Source organism: Paramisgurnus dabryanus, chromosome 4, assembly GCF_030506205.2.
Source record: "Paramisgurnus dabryanus chromosome 4, PD_genome_1.1, whole genome shotgun sequence".
Lineage (NCBI taxonomy): Eukaryota > Metazoa > Chordata > Actinopteri > Cypriniformes > Cobitidae > Paramisgurnus > Paramisgurnus dabryanus.
In genome coordinates, this window is record NC_133340.1 from 7234936 (window position 1) to 7255007 (window position 20072).

General features: G+C 38.0%; 4 long non-coding RNA genes across 6 annotated transcripts; 2 read left to right on the forward strand and 2 right to left on the reverse strand.

Annotated features, from left to right (window-relative positions):
- The first annotated feature begins 7998 nt into the window (after positions 1-7998).
- LOC135786053 (uncharacterized) lies at positions 7999-9496 on the forward strand. Its single transcript, XR_010546788.2, has 3 exons — positions 7999-8332; positions 8902-9038; positions 9357-9496. It is a non-coding gene; the product is annotated as an uncharacterized lncRNA (long non-coding RNA).
- LOC135786052 (uncharacterized) lies at positions 9109-11201 on the reverse strand. 2 transcript variants are annotated; one of them, XR_010546787.2, is made up of 5 exons: positions 10677-11201; positions 10067-10160; positions 9836-9968; positions 9653-9753; positions 9109-9542 (listed from the first exon to the last, which is right to left on the reverse strand). It is a non-coding gene; the product is annotated as an uncharacterized lncRNA (long non-coding RNA). The 2 variants fall into 2 exon arrangements; XR_010546786.2 differs by having other exon boundaries at positions 9111-9542; positions 10067-11194.
- A 4140-nt stretch (positions 11202-15341) lies between these two features.
- On the forward strand, positions 15342-17215 carry LOC135786228 (uncharacterized). Its single transcript, XR_010546915.2, has 5 exons — positions 15342-15913; positions 16453-16546; positions 16645-16778; positions 16861-16964; positions 17075-17215. It is a non-coding gene; the product is annotated as an uncharacterized lncRNA (long non-coding RNA).
- On the reverse strand, positions 17030-19006 carry LOC141282068 (uncharacterized). 2 transcript variants are annotated; one of them, XR_012336625.1, is made up of 3 exons: positions 18156-18691; positions 17593-17729; positions 17030-17269 (listed from the first exon to the last, which is right to left on the reverse strand). It is a non-coding gene; the product is annotated as an uncharacterized lncRNA (long non-coding RNA). The 2 variants fall into 2 exon arrangements; XR_012336624.1 differs by having other exon boundaries at positions 17593-19006.
- Positions 19007-20072: the final 1066 nt, after the last annotated feature.

The window sequence follows — 20072 nt, forward strand, 5'->3', positions numbered from 1 at the left end:
TGTAACAGTCTCCATTATTTAAATTGTGATTATATTCACATTGTCACATGGTACTTTCAGCACTTACTACATCACAGTGTTTTTAATGCTTTAATTTTTAGGTTTATTATAAATTCATTCATTTTTAAAGAATTCCTTCTTTATGTAGAACATGCAAAGTCTAAAATGTAAAGTGTCATGATCAGCTCTGGGTCTTGTGCAGTGATTAAAAGAGCAGGTAGTAAATGTCATAGCTTTGCAGTATATTGGGTAGGCTCTGGATGTAATGAACATTCAGCACATAGGTTTCATAAATTTAATTTGGTAAACAAACTTGTCAGAACAATTCATGCTGTGATGCTGGATAATACCTGGTCAAATTAATACATGTATAGTGTGTTTCGACATTGTATAAGGTTTCTTCATCTATACAGACATCTGTTAGTGAACGGTGCAGAGACTGCTGTCCATTATTGGTTACAGTATATTTGTTAAAATTTTGCCAGTAAGATTATTTCCTTGTACAAGGTACTTTCTTTGAGTACCTTTATGTGTTTTATTCTGCACTTAAAGCATAAACGCAATTTAAATGCAGGAGTCCCCTCGTCCCTACTGCCAAATATGCAAGTGAAACTGGACTAAACGCATACATACGGGTATGATTTCATGTTTCTATATTTCACGTGATACGAGGTAGGGTATATAAAAATAATGTTTTATGAATGCTAAATAAATGCCAAACTCTAAAAAAACTGGCACATTATATGCAGCTGAGGTTTTTTTTATCTTTTGTTTGTGTTCAATACAATTAAACAAGAAATAAGTGTAAACAATGAAATGAGTTGAGCGTTTGAGGTCAGCTGATTCGTCTGCGTTTGCTCGGATTCAAGATCTCCAGAAGATGCATGCAGGATGCAGCTCGTAAAAATTTCGAATGTTTCAAGACATCGCCAAGACGTCTTGCAGAGATATTGCAGACGTTACTTTTCAATGTTCGCAGCCGATCTACAGAAGATGAAGCGATATTTAGCAGACGTCTCCGCGACGTAAGTGTGCTATCTGGGTTCAGTGTAGTGAAGCTTCATTTAATGTGAAGAAACTGGTAGCTTAGCTCACTACATTTTCCAAGTAGCTTGCCCAGCACTGATAATGAGCTTGTGGGTTTTTTAAGTGAAAGTGGTGCAATACTGGGCATTTACTAAACACATGACCAGAATTCTGTGTCGAGGGCTTTATAAAAATTATAGGCTACGGAAAACACGGAAACATTGTGCACGTGCGTCCTCTAGTGTCAGATAACGGCGAGATCCTCTAGTGTCAGATAACGGCGAGATTATATTTTCTCAGGGTAGTGTAACAACGAATTGCAATAAAGATTAATTAAATTCAATACAATTTGATTCGTAAAGCTGTGCGAACTCTCATCTGTGTATGATTGTAGAAAGTGTGTGCACATAAAATCACATCAATAGACAAAACGTTTATTTGTGCATTCTGTTGATACTGAATTATCAACGCCTGGTTATTAATGCGTAATTCCCCGCATATTTGCAGGTTTAGTTTTTGTAACCTAAAAATAACCTACAGAGAACATTCCCTGTAGGTTAGTTTTAGGTTTTATTTTAATAACCTAAAAATAACCAGCAGGGAACGTTCCGGGAAGGTTCCCTTTAGGTTATAAATAAAAACCTAAAAATAACCCGCAGGGAACGTTCCGGGAAGGTTCCCTTTAGGTTATAAATAAAAACCTAAAAATAACCTGCAGGGAACGTTCCGGGAAGGTTCCCTTTAGGTTATTAATAAAAACCTAAATATAACCTCCAGGGAACGTTCCGGGAAGGTTCCCTTTAGGTTATAAATAAAAAACCTAAAAATAACCTCCAGGGAACGTTCCGGGAAGGTTCCCTTTAGGTTATAAATAAAAACCTAAAAATAACCTCCAGGGAACGTTCCGGGAAGGTTCCCTTTAGGTTATAAATAAAAACCTAAAAATAACCTGCAGGGAACGTTCCGGGAAGGTTCCCTTTAGGTTATTTAAAAAATAACCTACAGGGAACGTTCCCAGAACGTTCTTATTTGGTTCCCAAAAAAATAACCAAATGGGAACCATATGGGAACGTTAGGGGAACGTTTTGTGTTTGTTGGGTATACAAAATTATACCTGTTCGAAAGACGGAGTTGCGCACCTGTCAATCAGCTATTACATAACAGAGCCAGGCCAGAGATGAACGTGTTCATGAATAATGTGTGCATCTTTTAGGGGTGTCCTCGACTAAGGATTTACGTATTTGAATCAGAATTGTCGAATCTTTCCATAGTCGACCGATAGTCGAATCATATCTATGTTTGTCTGCATGGGTTGGGAGGGGGCCAGACCAGGTACAAATTGTTAACTTTTATTTTCTTTCACAAGCAGCACACATAAACAACTTTCTGTTAAAGTGACCAAAACTGTCTTTCAAGTGATGAACGAAGACAAAACTGACGATGCATTTATATATTTATTTTTTTTAAGGTAAAATATATAAGGCAACATTTGTTTATTTATTCCTCATAACATTTTAAAGCCAAGATCTACAGAACATCACACAAAAATACATTTTGATAACTAAACCTAAAAAAATAACAAAGGTGATTCTGCCTTAGAAACCTCGGCTAATTCAGTGTTTTTATTTAATTTGGAGATATAGCGCGTCAAAGCAGTCATGACCAAAAAAAAAAACCCCGACAAATGAGAAATGACAAATAATTTGTGATTGTGACGGTAAATGATAAAAACTAATCTTTATTTACAATTCATTAAACGTTAATTTATAACATGAAAAACACTGAAATTAATGATTTTATAGACACTATGCGTTATTATTTAGCACAGAAATACCTGTTTGCTTGCTCTGACTTTGATCCTCTCTGTATTCACTTTAGATACAGAAAGACCTGATGATATTATTTATTTCAGGAATCTCTTTGCTATCATTTAAAAGTGAACACCAACCATAATATTAAATCACAAGAAAAGTCAGGCAGAAATAGGTTCGGTGCAGATAGTTTCCGTTTCATCACCGACATTTTAAATAACGGCTTACCTGTTTTGTAGTTTAACTTTTGACAAGATAACCAAAATGTATGATAAATACATTTTAAAAACTTATACCCGTCGAAAAACATCCGTTTTTTAATGTTTAGTTTGATGAACTCCTAAATATGAGAGGCAGAGCACCTAGCCTGTTCGGCTAAATTACATGCGCAAGCATGGCCACCACGCAGTAGCGCAACATTGATACAACGAAAAGCTATCCAAAATTTACAGACTTAAATTAGATCAGAATTTACGTTTTATAATAGATACATTTTTTAAATAAAATAAGGTCATCAGAAGTAACAAGGTGCAGAACAAATATTCAAAATGCCTCAAGTGCACAGAAACAAAACACAAGCCAAATAGTTAAATCAAATCAGATAACCCAGAGTGATTTATAAATAAAATAAAATAAATTATTGAAAGAATAGAAATCTATAGCCATAATATAATTGCCAGCTTTGTCTTTTAAATGTAGAAACAAAGAGGCAATGTTTTATTAACTAAGAAACCTCCGTGTAGCCCGGTCACAGGGGATGTTGGATTTATTAACGCATTTTAAAAATATTTATTGAAAGCTGTTACTTCACATATTATTTGCAGCATTATAATAATATGCTGTATATTAATATATTGTGAGAAAGCTGTTATATGTGAAATCAGATAATGTGTGAACCCATATACGGCTAAAATTGAATGATCCTCATTTCATAACACATCTGCGACGATTGGACTGTGAGATTGGTAGTCGAATCAGGCTTCTCCTATCGATGCATCGAATCTTCGACTATTCGGGGTCACCCCTAGCATCTTTGAATAACTTTAAATATAATTTTTGTCATATAAAGTTTTGATAGATAATAAAGTTTTTTCCACTGTTATTGTTCATTTACCTCAGAGTTTATTTCAGTTATTTTGCTGTTTTTCCGGTAATAATAATACAATTTACATGCCAATCCTGCTTCCTTGTCTTTTTATTAATTTCATTATGCTGTTATTTGAAGTTATGTGGATATTTATTGCCATATAAGACGTTCATTGCCGTTATATACTCTCGACTAATATTTAAATCATATGCGGAATAATGTGTGCATCTTTGAATAACTGTAATAATACAGTTCCTTTGAAAATAATTTTTGTCAAAGTTTTGAGAAATAATAATGTTGTGAGGATATTGCCATATTGCAGTTGAATACTCTCGTTTATAATATGAAAATCACTTAGTAGAAAATATATAATGTGATACTGCAAAGTTACCCTTCTTATTTGTATTTATTATATAGCCATATGGAGACAAACCTTTGCAAATGTGCTGATTTGATCCATTCATGTACTGACCACCAAGCTAGAGATTTTAAACATCCTTAATCCACACTTTCTATCAAATAGTCTATCTGCTTGATGGATCAATCCGACCGCATATGTACTGCAATAAACAAGCATTCATCGGCGCGGCTTTTCATCAAAGGCCGACAGGCTATGCCATTTGGGGAGGAGCCGTTCAATGATCCCCATATATTTTTAAAAATCCCTATGGTTGGACCTGCCGAACAGGTTGAGCACTTTTATGTTAAGCAAAGAGGCTGCACAGTTTGACCAGCGATGCTAATGCATGCTATTGCATTAAATACAGTAAAAGATTAAAATAACTATTAATAAGTCATATACATATTCTGTTTTATGTATTCCTGCCCATATATTGTCCCAACATATTGGGACATTACCGTGACGCAGTAATTAATTAAACTAAATAATTCAGGGGCTTAAATATCACTAAAATAAAATAACTTAATAAAATCTCTTTATGTCACTTGGGTGATTTTTTAGTTGGACAAACCAAAATAAATGACAAAATTAATTACTGCGTCATGTTAATGTCCCAATATGTTTTTTAATTCTGTGCAGGAATATGTGACTTATTAATAAAGTGATTTTGATCTTAAAAGCATTGTATTTAATGCATTAGCATGCATTAAGCGTCATGTTAATGTCCTAAAGGTTGTGTTAAGGTTTTTTTTTTATTCTGCACAGGAATTAATAAAACTGTATATGAAGTTTGGCTCATTAATAAGGTATATAGATTAATCTTGATCTTTAAATAGCACTGTATTTATGCGTTAAGGGTCATGTTAATTTCCCGATTATTGTTTTTTTATTATTCCGGCCAGAAATGAATAAAACGGTTTAAGACCCAAGATGTATGAATTTGATCCTTATATAGCACTGTATCAATGCGTTAGCTCACGTTATGTCCCAATATATTTTATGAAATTCTGTGAAGGAGTTAATAAACTGTATATATACAGGAGCCATAAGGTGTATGAATTTGATACTTAATAGCAATGTATTAATGCATTGAGCTGCAATAAGCGTCACTATTCCGATGATTTTAATGAAATTCTTGGCAGGAATTTATAAAACTGCATTAAGTATGCGTCATTTATAATGGCTAGAGTGAATTTGATCTTGTTAGCGTTGTGTTAATGTCCAGATGGTTTAAATGAAATTCTTGGCACTAATTCATAAAACGTGGCCACGATTTAACTTAATCGAGGGAACTAGTTAATAAAACGTGGGCACAATTTAGCTTAAACGAGGGAATGAATTACTAAAACGTGCGCACGATTTAGCTTAAACGAGGGAACGAATTACTAAATCGTGCGCACGATTTAGCTTAAACGAGGGAATGAATTACTAAAACATGCGCACGATTTAATAATTCGTGGGAACGAATTGCTAATTCGTGGCCACGATTTAAAAAAAAAGTTTTACCATGTCATCAGAAGGGCTCCGTAGTTTCTGATATATATTTTATAGATGTGTTTTTTTTGTAGTTACCGTCATAGAGAACAGTAGTGCTTTTCCTGTGACTTAAATACTGCTGAAAAGACTGCTAAGGTTTTAATAAGCTAATTAGGTGAGGGTGGGCGGGAGCTGTAAACGCTAGCGCTTGGCTAAAGAAGACATTTTTGTTTAAAGACACTCCGTTATTTTAAGGTTGGCTGGACATTTTTGGGGGGGCAGAAGGAAAATCTGGGGGGGCAATGCCCCCCCAGCCCCCCCGTAGACCCGGCCCTGATGTAGCGTATAGCAAGATAATTTCATCAGTTTAACAACACAATGTTTATATATTTATCTTGTAAACGGATTTTAAATAATAAATAATTGTCGCGTCACGTAGCAAGAGAGACGATAGAGATCTCATTAACTTCTCCGCAGTAAGTTTTATTTCAAATTCAAGTTTACATATTAAATAGGCTATTAAAAAGTTTGTGTTTCTCTCATAAAAACCTCACAGCAGACAGCACAGACGTCTACTCACAAACACACACAATGCAGTGATGCGGACACAGATTCCTAATGGGGAGAATTAAAAAGTTCGGACTCGGGTCGGACTCGGGCTGAGAATTCTGATAAGCTGTCGGACAAGGGCCGGGCTAGGGCCTAAGCGTCTCGGGCCAGGGCCGGGTCAGGGCCTAGATTTCCGGCCCGTGCAGGGCTCTAACGCAGAGTGCATACACACTTCGGGAAAGATAAAACAAATGATTGGAAGTGATTGAGGAGATATAAATTGCGTGCACACTCACAGGGCAAGAGCGCAGAGCAATTCGTGGCGTATATCTGAATGCACACGAAATCAAAGGAAACCCGCCAGCTGAGAGGTTTGCGCATAATTTTCATGTACTTTGGGCAACAACAATGCCCTTTCGACATTTGTCATTAAAAGGCTTAAATCACTTTAACATAAACCATGATCAAGCTTATAAAATACAATCTGCATAAACAAGTTGACAGTAAAATTAATGTACATTTCTTGACAGTATTTACTGGTGTTGTTAATAAATATTTAAAGTGGTTGTTGAGGGGTTTTGTGTTGATCTTTTCAGTTAATCTTCTACACCACTGCTCAACTTTTAATATATTCATTCAAAGTTAATCTATTTATGCCTTACTAGCATGTTTTTCATGCACCTAAATATATGATATGATCTATACTGATATACCTGGTCTATACCAGCTAATAATTTAAGACTGCATTTGAAATTCAATCTGCATCTAATTTAGCTAAACCAAGTTAATTTGCTCAAATTAAAGTCATTTTAGGATGCCAAAGCCAAGTTTAATCATATAAAATGTATATTACAAGCAACAAAATTTTGGCCAGTGAAAATGCTGAGTGGCTACCCAGCTAAAAGAAAAAAGTTCTAAGAACGTTCCCTGAAAGTTCCCAAGGTTCCCAAAAATGTTCTGCCAACGTAAAAAGTGTCCAGTTTTCATGACGTTCTAAGAACGTTTTTGTGTCTGAACGTTAGAAGAATGTTACATTTTACCATTTTTAAACGTTATGACAATGTCATGTTTTAATGTTCACACAATGTTTCAAACAACATCTGTTATGTAAATGATAGAGAAACATTGCATTTTATTATTTTATAAAACATTATTTCTGAATGTTCAGTAAATATATTGCTGTAGGAAACACAATTCACTTATTAGGTGTAGATGTTGATGTTTTGTTTCATTTTAAGTCACCATTATTGTGATTAGTGTTTGTTTTAGTTGGACTCTTGACATTTGCTTGCTAGTTTTTTCCCTGGTTGTGTTAACTTTGTGTTAATACACCACATTTGTTATGAACATGTAAAGTTAATAGTGTAATTCTGTGGTTCTTGGTACATAATGGTAAAGATCATCACCTTATTTATTTACCTATCAAAAGTTTGTTTTCTGTCAATAAAGTTTGAGATCCAGCACTTTCACAGCAGTTTGTCATTAAAGAGCACCAATTATGCTAATAAATTGGCACGTTAGCACGTTATTGCAATATCCCATTGTACATACATGTTATTAAAACTTGAACTAATGCATTGTGAGTCTTATAAATTGCTTACATACCTCACCGATTTCTGCATGTCTGGAAAACGCTCGGTTTAGTTCCTGTCTCCGCCTTCCAAAATGTCTAGTGTAATCGGATTGGTCAGATGACTACTCAACTGTTATTGGTCAGCTGGGTTCGGCGTGTGTTTGAAAGGTTACGCCCCTGACTACGCGTGGGTTGACACAGATTCTGACTGAGAGTCACAGCCTCAGAGGCATCGTAAACAAGCGTTATACTGCCTTACCACTTCGAGCTCGATCCAGAGAGTTCAGAAGGCCGTTACGATATAAACGATCTCCGTCAATGAATGCGATTGGATTTAACTTTTTTAGGTGTCCTTAGCTCTGCCAGAATGCTAAACGAAGACGAAAATGTGTTGCAAAGACATCCAAAAGGTAATTATAACGTACTACATAACTATATGGAAACACCAAATGTAGCACATAGAAAGTATTTGTTGAAATGATTATAAAACGATTTCACTTGGTAATTTCTACATTATTTTACTCTAGTAAAATTTATTATAAAAGACTGCTTACATACTGTATTGCTGTGCAAACTATATGGAAACACCAAATGTAGCACATAGAAAGTATTTGTTGAAATGATTATAAAACGATTTCACTTGGTAATTTCTACATTATTTTACTCTAGTAAAATTTATTATAAGACTGCTTACATACTGTATTACTGTGCAAACTATATGGAAACACCAAATGTAGCACATATAAAGTATTTGTTGAAATGATTATAAAACGATTTCACTTGGTAATTTCTACATTATTTTACTATAGTAAACTTAATTATAAAATACTGCTTACATACTATTTTACTGTGCAAACTATATGGAAACACCAAATGTAGCACAAAAAAAGTATTAATTGAAATGAATGTTAGTTCTACATTATTTATTTACTATGGTAAACTTTATTATGAAAGACTGTGCTATGTTTTTACTTACTAGGTTTTAAGGAGATTGCAACAGGTTCCAGGGCCTCTTACCTGCGTGATTCATCATCCAGGTTTTGCACAAATTGTCTAAATCCCTACACACAGAACATTTATTGTACCGACTATAAGCCTTTGAGGTGCAGGACTAGAGTAAGTTTTATTACATTTTTAAACCAATAACACTAAAGTATCATTATAGTAACAAAGTACCCAAAAGAACAAAAGATGTAACTTTAAAGAAAATATAAAAGTCAGTCAAAAGTTTATTTATTACAAATATATATTTAAATGTTAAACAATATACAAATAAACATACTTTAGTAACCATATTGTGCTCTTCTTTCAAAAATTGTTCAATTCACTTCTTACAGCTATCTATTCAGATAAATGGCATATCAAAGCTTTGTCAGCTGATGCTATCTAAGATGACACTTTAGGGTTATCATCCTGTCGTGTGTTGTTCTCCAGATACGCTTGGAGCTTCCTGATCGGAATGTTGGCTTCCGACGACCCCTGCACTGAAGATGGCATGCAATCACGTCCTCCTTTGAAGGTCTCTCAAACTGTGATGCCAGGTCCATTGGAATCGGGGTTTCCTTCAGCTTATCTTCAAATACCTCAGCAAACACAAGCCTGATCACATCATCCACATAACTGTAGAAATATTGCGGTCAATAAATCTTTTGTTTTGATCATTTATTTCCCTGCTTCATACATTAAGTTTTTAATCATGAATGTATTTGAAATAAAACATTACTGCTTACGGTATGTCATTTGTGTGTTTTGGGAACATAGCCTTGTACTTTCCCTCTCCTGCTTTTGTTACGGCTTGGTGACATTGTAATGGATGGCTGCAAGGTACAACCTGTAAAAATATAAGCAAGCATAAATTTATTGTAAAAGTAAATACTACTTTATTTAACACAGTTACTAAAATACTTAAATACCTGCATAGCATTCCAATAAATGAGAAAATCAATTTTTTTTGCTGCAAATCTGAAATCTCAGGCTACGGACGGCAAAGGCATCCACTGATGATGGTGATGGAAACATTGTGAAACGATGCTACTGTCTGGGTTCCTATTATTATGCAGAGAAAAAAAACTTTGTCATCATCAGTTATACATTTAAGACTGGTAGTGGTTTCATTAGCTAAATACATCATTTGTGTTACACACCTTTGCTCCTCATATGCCAGTCTGACTCCTTGTACTGTGTGTTATGATGTTGCATGTTTGCATACAGTGTAGAAGGATGTGTCCAGCTGCGAATCTAAGATATAGACAAATAAAACAAACATGTATTCAGTCAAAAAGACATATTATAACAATAGAGTACAACGACTATAACTCGTTAGACTATTCATTAAAACGTAAATGTATTACATGTTACATGGCCCAACATTAGCAACACACATTACGTGTTTACTTCGTTTCAAAATCTAAGAAAGCTTCAAGTAAAAACAACAGTAAAATACATATAACTTTAAACAAATCATCTGTACTTAGAGTTTCTTGAGTTTGATCATGAGAACAAATTTTACCGGTAACAGTTTAGCTGGTAACTTAGCAAGTTTGTAAACATGTCTTAACCAACATCGATAAAAAAACGATAGTCTGCATAATTCAACATACACGTGTGTAAATATGGTACGTTGTTTATGAAATACAGTATTACAACACAAAACAGTTCGCTTGCAAGCTTAGCTCTACACGCACATTATGTTAATCTCCGGTTACCGGTTACGTAATGTACAGTAAAAGGCAAATAATAAACGTGAATACTTACAGCCTGTGATCCAGAAGTGCACAGTAACGTTAATCCAACTTTCAGAAGGAGACGTCCAGGTTCGGTTCATGAGAAGCAGTTATTGTGAAAACTCCGTGAACAACTTCTGACTGGATTTTTCCGGAACCGTATTAAACATGATGTCCTCTGTGTAAGTCCATAAAGTGCTATTTTGCCCTCGCATCTAAAGAGACAGCGTCTACTCGAGAGATTTAATCGCTTAAACGATGAAACAAGAGTTTGCAAACAGAGTCAAAGCAGGGACTCACAACCTCCGCCATTTTAGCTCTCTTCTGACTCGGCGCTCCCCACCCTCGTCTTTGAGGGCGTACCCAAGCAAAGCAGAGAGGGCTGAACTATGATAATGTTGGTCTTATCTACGTCACTAATCCCAGGAAGTAAACTGTTGCCTACAATCCGAGTGTTTTTTGTAGTCCTCGAACGTTAGAGACGATAACTCGCGTCATCGTTTTCTTTGAGGTATGTACTTTTTGAATATCGTTAGCATGTACTAATACACACTTACACACAAAATGATGTTTAAAAACGTGTATCCCATAATAGGTGCTCTTTAAGGAGTTTTAGAAACTTTGGACAAAAAATATCCGCTTTGTAATTGGGATGCACAAACATCAAGAATCAGAGTATTGTCATGATTCTGCCCTCTTGTCCTTGTTTTAGTATTAGTCATGAGGCAGAATCATGACAGGCCCATGTTTTGTGTGAAAGCACTGGCCTTGATTATTTTAGCCATGTGCTTTCTGTCTCGTCTCTTGACCCCGCCCCCTCGTTTCCTTGTTTATTATCCCATTATTGTTTGATTCATGTCACCTGTTCCCCTCTTGATTTGCTCCCTTATTTAATGCCCTTGTGTTTGCTGTCCTGTGCTGATTCGTTTGTAACCTGTGTTTGTGAAACACTTCGTGCTGTCTTGCTTCATGCCTGTATCTGTATTGACCTGTTCATCTGTAAGTTAGTGTATAGTCAGTATATTGTTTTAGTTTATAGTTTTGTAGTCTTATCCAGTTCATGTCTTAGTTTAGTGTAGGTCTAGTTATCTGTCTTTTGTCTTGCTCTTTTAACCCCCTCGTGGGTCTTTGTTTTGTCATTTTTGTTATAAATAAAGTATTGTTCATCTGATCCTGCATCTGGGTTCTATCTCTCTCTCCATCGTGGAGATCCCTGACAGACGAATCAGCCATAACAGAACCCAGCAGATCGATGAGTGCTTCACCCTCAGCCCAAAGGAGCCACCAGGCTCATCTTCTCTTCGGCCTCAGACAGGGGGAGGCCGATGTGCGGTCCTTTGCTGCTGTCTTCCACGCTGCTGCTAGGGACTCGGGGTTCAATGAGGCAGAACTGAAGTGTATCTACAACCGCTGCCTCAACGAACCCCTCAAACCCTCAGAGATGAGGATGTTGGAGCCCCTGGGCTTTGTGGATCAGGTTTCGCTACACAATGAATCGTGAGGAGCTCAGGGGCCCAACTGTGGTGAGACCACCTACCCAACTGCCATCTGTCCCTGAGGGCTGTGTCCTGGCCGTCGCTTCCCTGAGGACCCAGGTCGGCCCACTGTGACTCCTGAGAACCCTGCTCTGTCAGTCAGTCTGCGTGGTAAGCGAGGAAGGAGGATTTCGTGGGAGTCAGTGTCTGATGGATCCTCCACGGAGCCCACCATGACCTCGGCGGAACCTACCTTATCTGCTCCATGACCTAGGAGGAAGAAGAGGAAGAAGCGAGCTTCCAGTCCATCTTCTCAGTCTCCACCTGGGTCCGCATCAGACCCACAGCCAGCTGCAGCACCCCCTGTCACGGCTCCACAGCCAGCTGCAGCGCCCCCTGTCACGGCTCCACAGCCAGCTGCAGCGCCCCCTGTCACGGCTCCACAGCCAGCTGCAGCGCCCCCTGTCACGGCTCCACAGCCAGCTGCAGCGCCCCCTGTCACGGCTCCACAGCCAGCTGCAGCGCCCCCTGTCACGGCTCCACAGCCAGCTGCAGCGCCCCCTGTCACGGCTCCACAGCCAGCTGCAGCGCCCCCTGTCACGGCTCCACAGCCAGCTGCAGCGCCCCCTGTCACGGCTCCACAGCCAGCTGCAGCGCCCCCTGTCACGGCTCCACAGCCAGCTGCAGCGCCCCCTGTCACGGCTCCACAGCCAGCTGCAGCGCCCCCTGTCACGGCTCCACAGCCAGCTGCAGCGCCCCCTGTCACGGCTCCACAGCCAGCTGCAGCGCCCCCTGTCACGGCTCCACAGCCAGCTGCAGCGTCTCCTGTTTCGACCCCTGTATTGCCTCTGCTGTCGAATGCAGCGCCCCCTGTCTTTCCTCTGCTGTCGGATGCAGCGCCCCCTGTCTTTCCTCTGCTGTCGGATGCAGCGCCCCCTGTCTCGGACTCTGTCTCCATGTCTTCCTTGGACTCTCTTCCCTACCCAGCCAGCCCTGTTTTTTTCCCAAACCTACTGCCAAGAGGCCCACTAAACCTGCCCGTACTTCCCATCCTCAGCCCTCGTCTGATTCCCCTGGCCCTAAGACTTTTTGCCCACCCAATCCCACCCTACCTGGACCTCCTCCTATAAACTCTGTTCCCCCCTCCCTTGTTTATTGTTTTTATTGTATCACCCCAACCCTTTTGTAATTCTTCATTGTTTGCCATTGCTGTTATTTGTCATGTTCTGTTGGTTTGTGTCTGTTTGTCAGTCTGTCGTGTCTCGTGTCTAGTGTTCCCCTGAGGAACGCCTGGAGGCGTTCCTTAGGGGGAGGGTTCTGTCATGATTCTGCCCTCTTGTCCTTGTTTTAGTATTAGTCATGAGGCAGAATCATGACAGGCCCATGTTAGGTGTGTTCGACATCGGCTGTGGCTGGATGTTACCGATCGGCGAGATTAGCCGTGTGCAGGCGGGGAGGAGCTGAAAACGGAGACGTGAAGTCGGACGCGCTGTGGTTCCCGTAGTTTGCTGCATTTACGTCAGGCATGGCTGATCACGTGCCGTTTGCTTGCTTAATCGCATTAAACATGATTTGTAAGATGTAAACTACATAAAAAGTGAATTATACTGTTTTGAATGTCCGTGTATGAGCATGAGTGGAACTGAAGAGGCTTACAGCATCTGTTTTTACAAGAATAAAGTTTAACAGAAGCATAAATTATTTAAATACCAATGTAGTGGGGTCTACGTTTTTGTATCCATTTTATTTTGATGAAGATGACACAATATAACATCGCGACTACATGAAAAGAGCTTTAACTGTTATAAAAATACAGATTTGTGAGCATTTGTGGAACTGAGGGCGTGAAAATACACACGAAACACACGTGATTGTTGTCATGTGGTGAATCCGACCAATCTTGAAACAGCTGTGTCGTCATTACAGCCCGTGCAGCTCCTCTTCGGGAACTGCGCTGGCTAACTCAGGCGGCTGATCTCGAACCGCTCTCGCGGTACTTAAAAACCATATGACACAGTCACGTGCCTGCAGCGCCAGCTTAAGTCGGACAGAAATACTAACCGGAATGCACTGCTTCAAGTCAGCCGCCGATCGGTCTGCGCAGCGCCGCATGAAGTCGAACACACCTGTTTTGTGTGAAAGCACTGGCCTTGATTATTTTAGCCATGTGCTTTCTGTCTCGTCTCTTGACCCCGCCCCCTCGTTTCCTTGTTTATTATCCCATTATTGTTTGATTCATGTCACCTGTTCCCCTCTTGATTTGCTCCCTTATTTAATGCCCTTGTGTTTGCTGTCCTGTGCTGATTCGTTTGTAACCTGTGTTTGTGAAACACTTTGTGCTGTCTTGCTTCATGCCTGTATCTGTATTGACCTGTTCATCTGTAAGTTAGTGTATAGTCAGTATATTGTTTTATAGTTTTGTAGTCTTATCCAGTTCATGTCTTAGTTTAGTGTAGGTCTAGTTATCTGTCTTTTGTCTTGCTCTTTTAACCCCCTCGTGGGTCTTTGTTTTGTCATTTTTGTTATAAATAAAGTATTGTTCATCTGATCCTGCATCTGGGTTCTATCTCTCTCTCTCTCCATCGTGGAGATCCCTGACAAGTATGAATCTCAACCATGGTGACAGTTAAATGAAAAACTTCATGCTGCAATGCATGCTGGGCATCAACAAATTACAAATTTCATTCAGGACTCCCAGCATGCACTGCAGCATGGATAAATAATAATTTTTTTACAATTTTACTTTTCACCATGGTTGATATTCATGAACAGGAAGTGAAACAGGAAGTGTTTCTGGACCAGCGTTGTTTACATCTTGCAAAATGGTTTAAGTTGCTTCTATGAGAGAGGGAGTGGAATTCACACAAGTTGCCTGCCAATAAATAAACAGTCGAATAATGGTACTTTTTTATCTTTAATATTTAATAATGTTTTGACAGCACTAACACTGTTTTGTCCCACTAGCAGAGAATTGTGAGTAAATTACTCGCTGTCCATCGCGCATAATTGCGCTGTCCATCGGGTGGGGCAAGTAAACAACTATTTTCATTTAAATGCGAAAATTTCATTTAAATGTTGGGGGGGACATTAAACATAACATTTTTAAAGATCAATTTTTGAAGGGGATACCAATAATACAGGCAAAATTGTACTTGCAAGGAAATGTGTACAGATAGAAAACGTTTCTCTTTCTCTATGAACGGCCGCAAATTTAATTTTAAAGAGCACCTATTATAGGATACACGTTTTTAAACATCCTTTTGTGTGTAAGTGTGCATAAGTACATGCTAACGATATTCAAGAAGTACATACCTCAAAGAAAACGATGACACGAGTTATCGTCTCTAACGTTCGAGGACTACAAAAAACACTCGGATTGTAGGCAACAGTTTACTTCCTGGGATTGGTGACGTAGATAAGACCAACATTATCATAGTTCAGCCCTCTCTGCTTTGCTTGGGTACGCCCTCAAAGACGAGGGTGGGGAGCGCCGAGTCAGAAGACAGCTAAAATGGCGGAGGTTGTGAGTTCCTGCTTTGACCCTGTTTGCAAGCTCTTGTTTCATTGTTTAAGCGATTAAATCTCTCGAGTAGACGCTGTCTCTTTAGATGCGAGGGCAAAATAGCACTTTATGGACTTCCACAGAGGACATCATGTTTAATACGGTTCCGGAAAAATCCAGTCAGAAGTTGTTCACGGAGTTTTCACAATAACTGCTTCTCATGAACCGAAGCTGGATTTGCGCGAAGTCTCCTCTTGAAAGTTGGATTACTGCACTTCTGGATCACAGGCTGTAAGTATTCACGTTTATTATTTGCCTTTTACTGTACATTACGTAACCGGTAACCGGAGATTAACATAATGTGCATGTAGAGCTAAGCTTGCAAGCTAATTGTCTTGTGTTGTAATACTGTATTTCATAAACAACGTACCATATTTACACACGTGTATGTTGAATTATGCAGACTATCGTTTTTTTTTATCTATGTTGGTTTAGACATGTTTACAAACTTGCTAAGTTGCTAAGCTAAATACAAATACCAGCTAAACTGTTACCGGTAATAAAATTTGTTCTCATGATCAAACTCAAGAAACTCTAAGTACAGATGATTTGTTTAAAGTTATATGTATTTTACTGTTGTATTTACTTGAAGCTTTCTTAGATTTTGAAACGAAGTAAACACGTAATGTATGTTGCTAATGTTGGGCCATGTAATATGTAATACATTAACGTTTTAATGAATAGTCTAACGAGTTATAGTCGTTGTACTCTATTGTTATAATATGTCTTTTTGACTGAATACATGTTTGTTTTATTTGTCTATATCCTAGATTCGCAGCTGGACACATCCTTCTACACTGTATGCAAACATGCAACATCATTACACACAGTACAAGGAGTCAGACTGGCATATGAGGAGCAAAGGTGTGTAACACACATGATGTATTTAGCTAGTGAAACCACTACCAGTCTTAGATGTATAACTGATGATGACAAAGTTTTTTTTCTCTGCATAATAATAGGAACCCAGGCAGTAGCATCGTTTCACAATGTTTCCATCACCATCATCAGTGGATGCCTTTGCTGTCCGTAGCCTGAGATTTCAGATTTGCAGCAAAAAAAAATTTATTTTCTCATTTATTGGAATGCTGTGCAGGTATTTAAGTATTTTAGTAACTGTGTTAAATAAAGTAGTATTTACTTTTACAATAAATTAATTGCTTGTTTATATTTTACAGGTATTTGTACCTTGCAGCCATCCATTACAATGTCACCAAGCCGTAACAAAAGCAGGAGAGGGAAAGTACAAGGCTATGTTCCCAAAACACACAAGTGACATACCGTAAGCAGTAATGTTTTATTTCAAATACATTCATAATTAAAAACTTAATGTATGAAGCAGGGAAATAAATGATCAAAACAAAAGATTTATTGACTGCAATATTTCTACAGTTATGTGGATGATGTGATCAGGCTTGTGTTTGATGAGGTATTTGAAGATAAGCTGAAGGAAGCCCTGATTCCAATGGACCTGGCATCACAGTTTGAGAGACCTTCAAAGGAGGACGTGATTGCATGCCATCTTCAGTGCAGGGGTCGTCGAAAGCCAAAATTGTGACCGATCTGATCAGGAAGCTCCAAGCGTATCTGGAGAACAACACACGACAGGATGATAACCTTATAGTGTCGTCTTAAATAGCACCAGCTGACAAAGCTTTGATATGCCATTTATCTGAATAGATAGCTGTAAGAAATGAATTGAACAATTTTTGAAACAAGAGCACAATATGGTTACTAAAGTATGTTTATTTATATATTGTTTAACATTTAAATATATATTTGTAATAAATAAAAAAAACTTTTGACTGACTATTATATTTTCTTTAAAGTTACATCTTTTGTTCTTTTGGGTACTTTGTTACTATAATGATACTTTAGTGTTATTGGTTTAAAAATGTAATAAAACTTACTCTAGTCCTGCACCTCAAAGGCTTATAGTCGGTACAATAAATGTTCTGTGTGTAGGGATTTAGACAATTTGTGCAAAACCTGGATGATGAATCACGCAGGTAAGAGGCCCTGGAACATGTTGCATTCTCCTTAAAACCTAGTAAGTAAAAACATAGCACAGTCCTTCATAATAAAGTTTACCATAGTAAAATAATGTAGAACTAACATTCATTTCAATTAATACTTTCTTTGTGCTACATTTGGTGTTTCCATATAGTTTGCACAGTAAAATAGTATGTAAGCAGTATTTTATAATTAAGTTTACTATAGTAAAATAATGTAGAAATTACCAAGTGAAATCGTTTTATAATCATTTTAACAAATAATTTATATGTGCTACATTTGGTGTTTCCATATAGTTTGCACAGTAATAGAGTATGTAAGCAGTCTTTTATAATATATTTTACTAGAGTAAAATAATGTAGAAATTACCAAGTGAAATCGTTTTATAATCATTTCAACAAATACTTTCTATGTGCTACATTTGGTGTTTCCATATAGTTATGTAGTACGTTATAATTACCTTTTGGATGTCTTTGCAACACATTTTCATCTTCGTTTAGCATTCTGGCAGAGCTAAGGACACCTAAAAAAGTTAAATCCAATCGCGTTCATTGACGGAGATCGTTTATATCGTAACGGCCGTCTGAACTCTCTGGATCGAGCTTGAAGTGGTAAGGCAGTACAGACACCATCGTTTATAGAGAAATATAGCGCTTGTTTACGTTGCCTCTGAGGCTGTGACTCTCAGTCAGAATCTGTGTCAACCCACGCGTAGTCAGGGGCGTAACCTTTCAAACACACGCTGAACCCAGCTGACCAATAACAGTTGAGTAGTCATCTGACCAATCCGATTACACTAGACATTTTGGGAGGCGGAGACAGGAACTAAACCGAGCGTTTTCCAGACAGTGGGAAATCGGTGAGGTATGTAAGCAATTTATAAGACTCACAATGCATTAGTTCAAGTTTTAATAACATGTATGTACTATGGGATATTGCAATAACGTGCTAACGTGCCAATTTATTAGCATAATTGGTGCTCTTTAATACACATGAATGCAGAGGTGGAAAGATAATAAAATATTCTACTTAAAGCAACACTATGTAGTTTTTTTACCTTTAAATAATGTCTCTAAAATTATTTCGGTGATAGAACAACTTTTAACTGGACAAAATGTACTGTTGCTGCAACCTGAGCAGCCTCCTAGCTGCTACAAGCACACTCTGAAAGTGGCGGTGGAGGGTAGGAAACACAGCCCCGCCCCTCCCCCCGCCTGCAGAAGAGTGTCTGATACCAGGCACTGTTGCGCTTTTCAACCACATGGGGGAGCTGTAAGTCATTTTTACATGGAAACTACATAGTGTTGCTTTAAGTAAAAGTAAAGTTACTTTAATAATATTTTACTTAAGTAAAAGTAAAGTTACTGGTCTAAGGGGTGGTTTCCCAGACAGGAATTAGACTAGTCCTAGACTAAAATAAATGTAAGAGCTGTCCAAACTGAAAACAACTTGCTCTGACATATCTTAAAATACATCAGTGCCCTTTGTTTTACATCATAATGCACATAAGTAATGTTTTTAGTAAGGCATGTTTGTTAAAACTATCCTAATTAAACTAAGGTCTATACTGGATAAAGCTAATCCCTGTCCGGGAAACCACCCCTCAAAATCTACTCAAGTAAAAGGAAGTCATTTTAATTTTACTCAGGGTGAAAGTTACTTTTTTACAGCGGGGAGAGGTTTCTAGTATAGTTCAAAAAGGACAAGGGAATATAAATCTCAAACTAGTTGTTTTTTATTGTAGGAACATATTTACAATTAAAGTGCAATAACTAAAACAAAAAGCTTTTTTATAACCAAGAAACATTTATGGAATTGTTTAATGATTTTTACTGGTGAGTTATGAACTTTTGAAGCAAAAATAATATGAGGTCAGCAGCTAGTAAATAAAATCACTATATTAAGGTTGTAATTGATGTACTGCTGGAAACATACATTATTTTATTAAACTATATACCTAGTTTAAATGAGCATATGAGATGAGTGCCATATACTTTTATCCTTTACACGTTTATTGTATTCTAGCTTCCCAGACCTGTGTAGCCTACCTGATGTCTTTCAATCTCTCTCTATCTCTCGCTCTCTCCCTCCCTGCAATGTCTAATGACATGCGCATTCCCGAGGACGTTCTTAAGTTGTTCTACTTGACGCGAAGCTTATAGACCTCGAAGGATAATGCACATGTATTAAAAACGCGTCGTGCAAATTAGCGGTAAAAACCCGGCTCAATGAAACAATCGCTTCGCGTCAATGGCCAGGGGTTTCTTTCATAAGAATTGAATTGAGGGTCTGCATTTGCCCTACGAGGCTGAATCTAGCTTCTTATTCGCAGCTTCTTATTGACGCTTTTCGTTCCACCTTAAAAGACGCGACACTT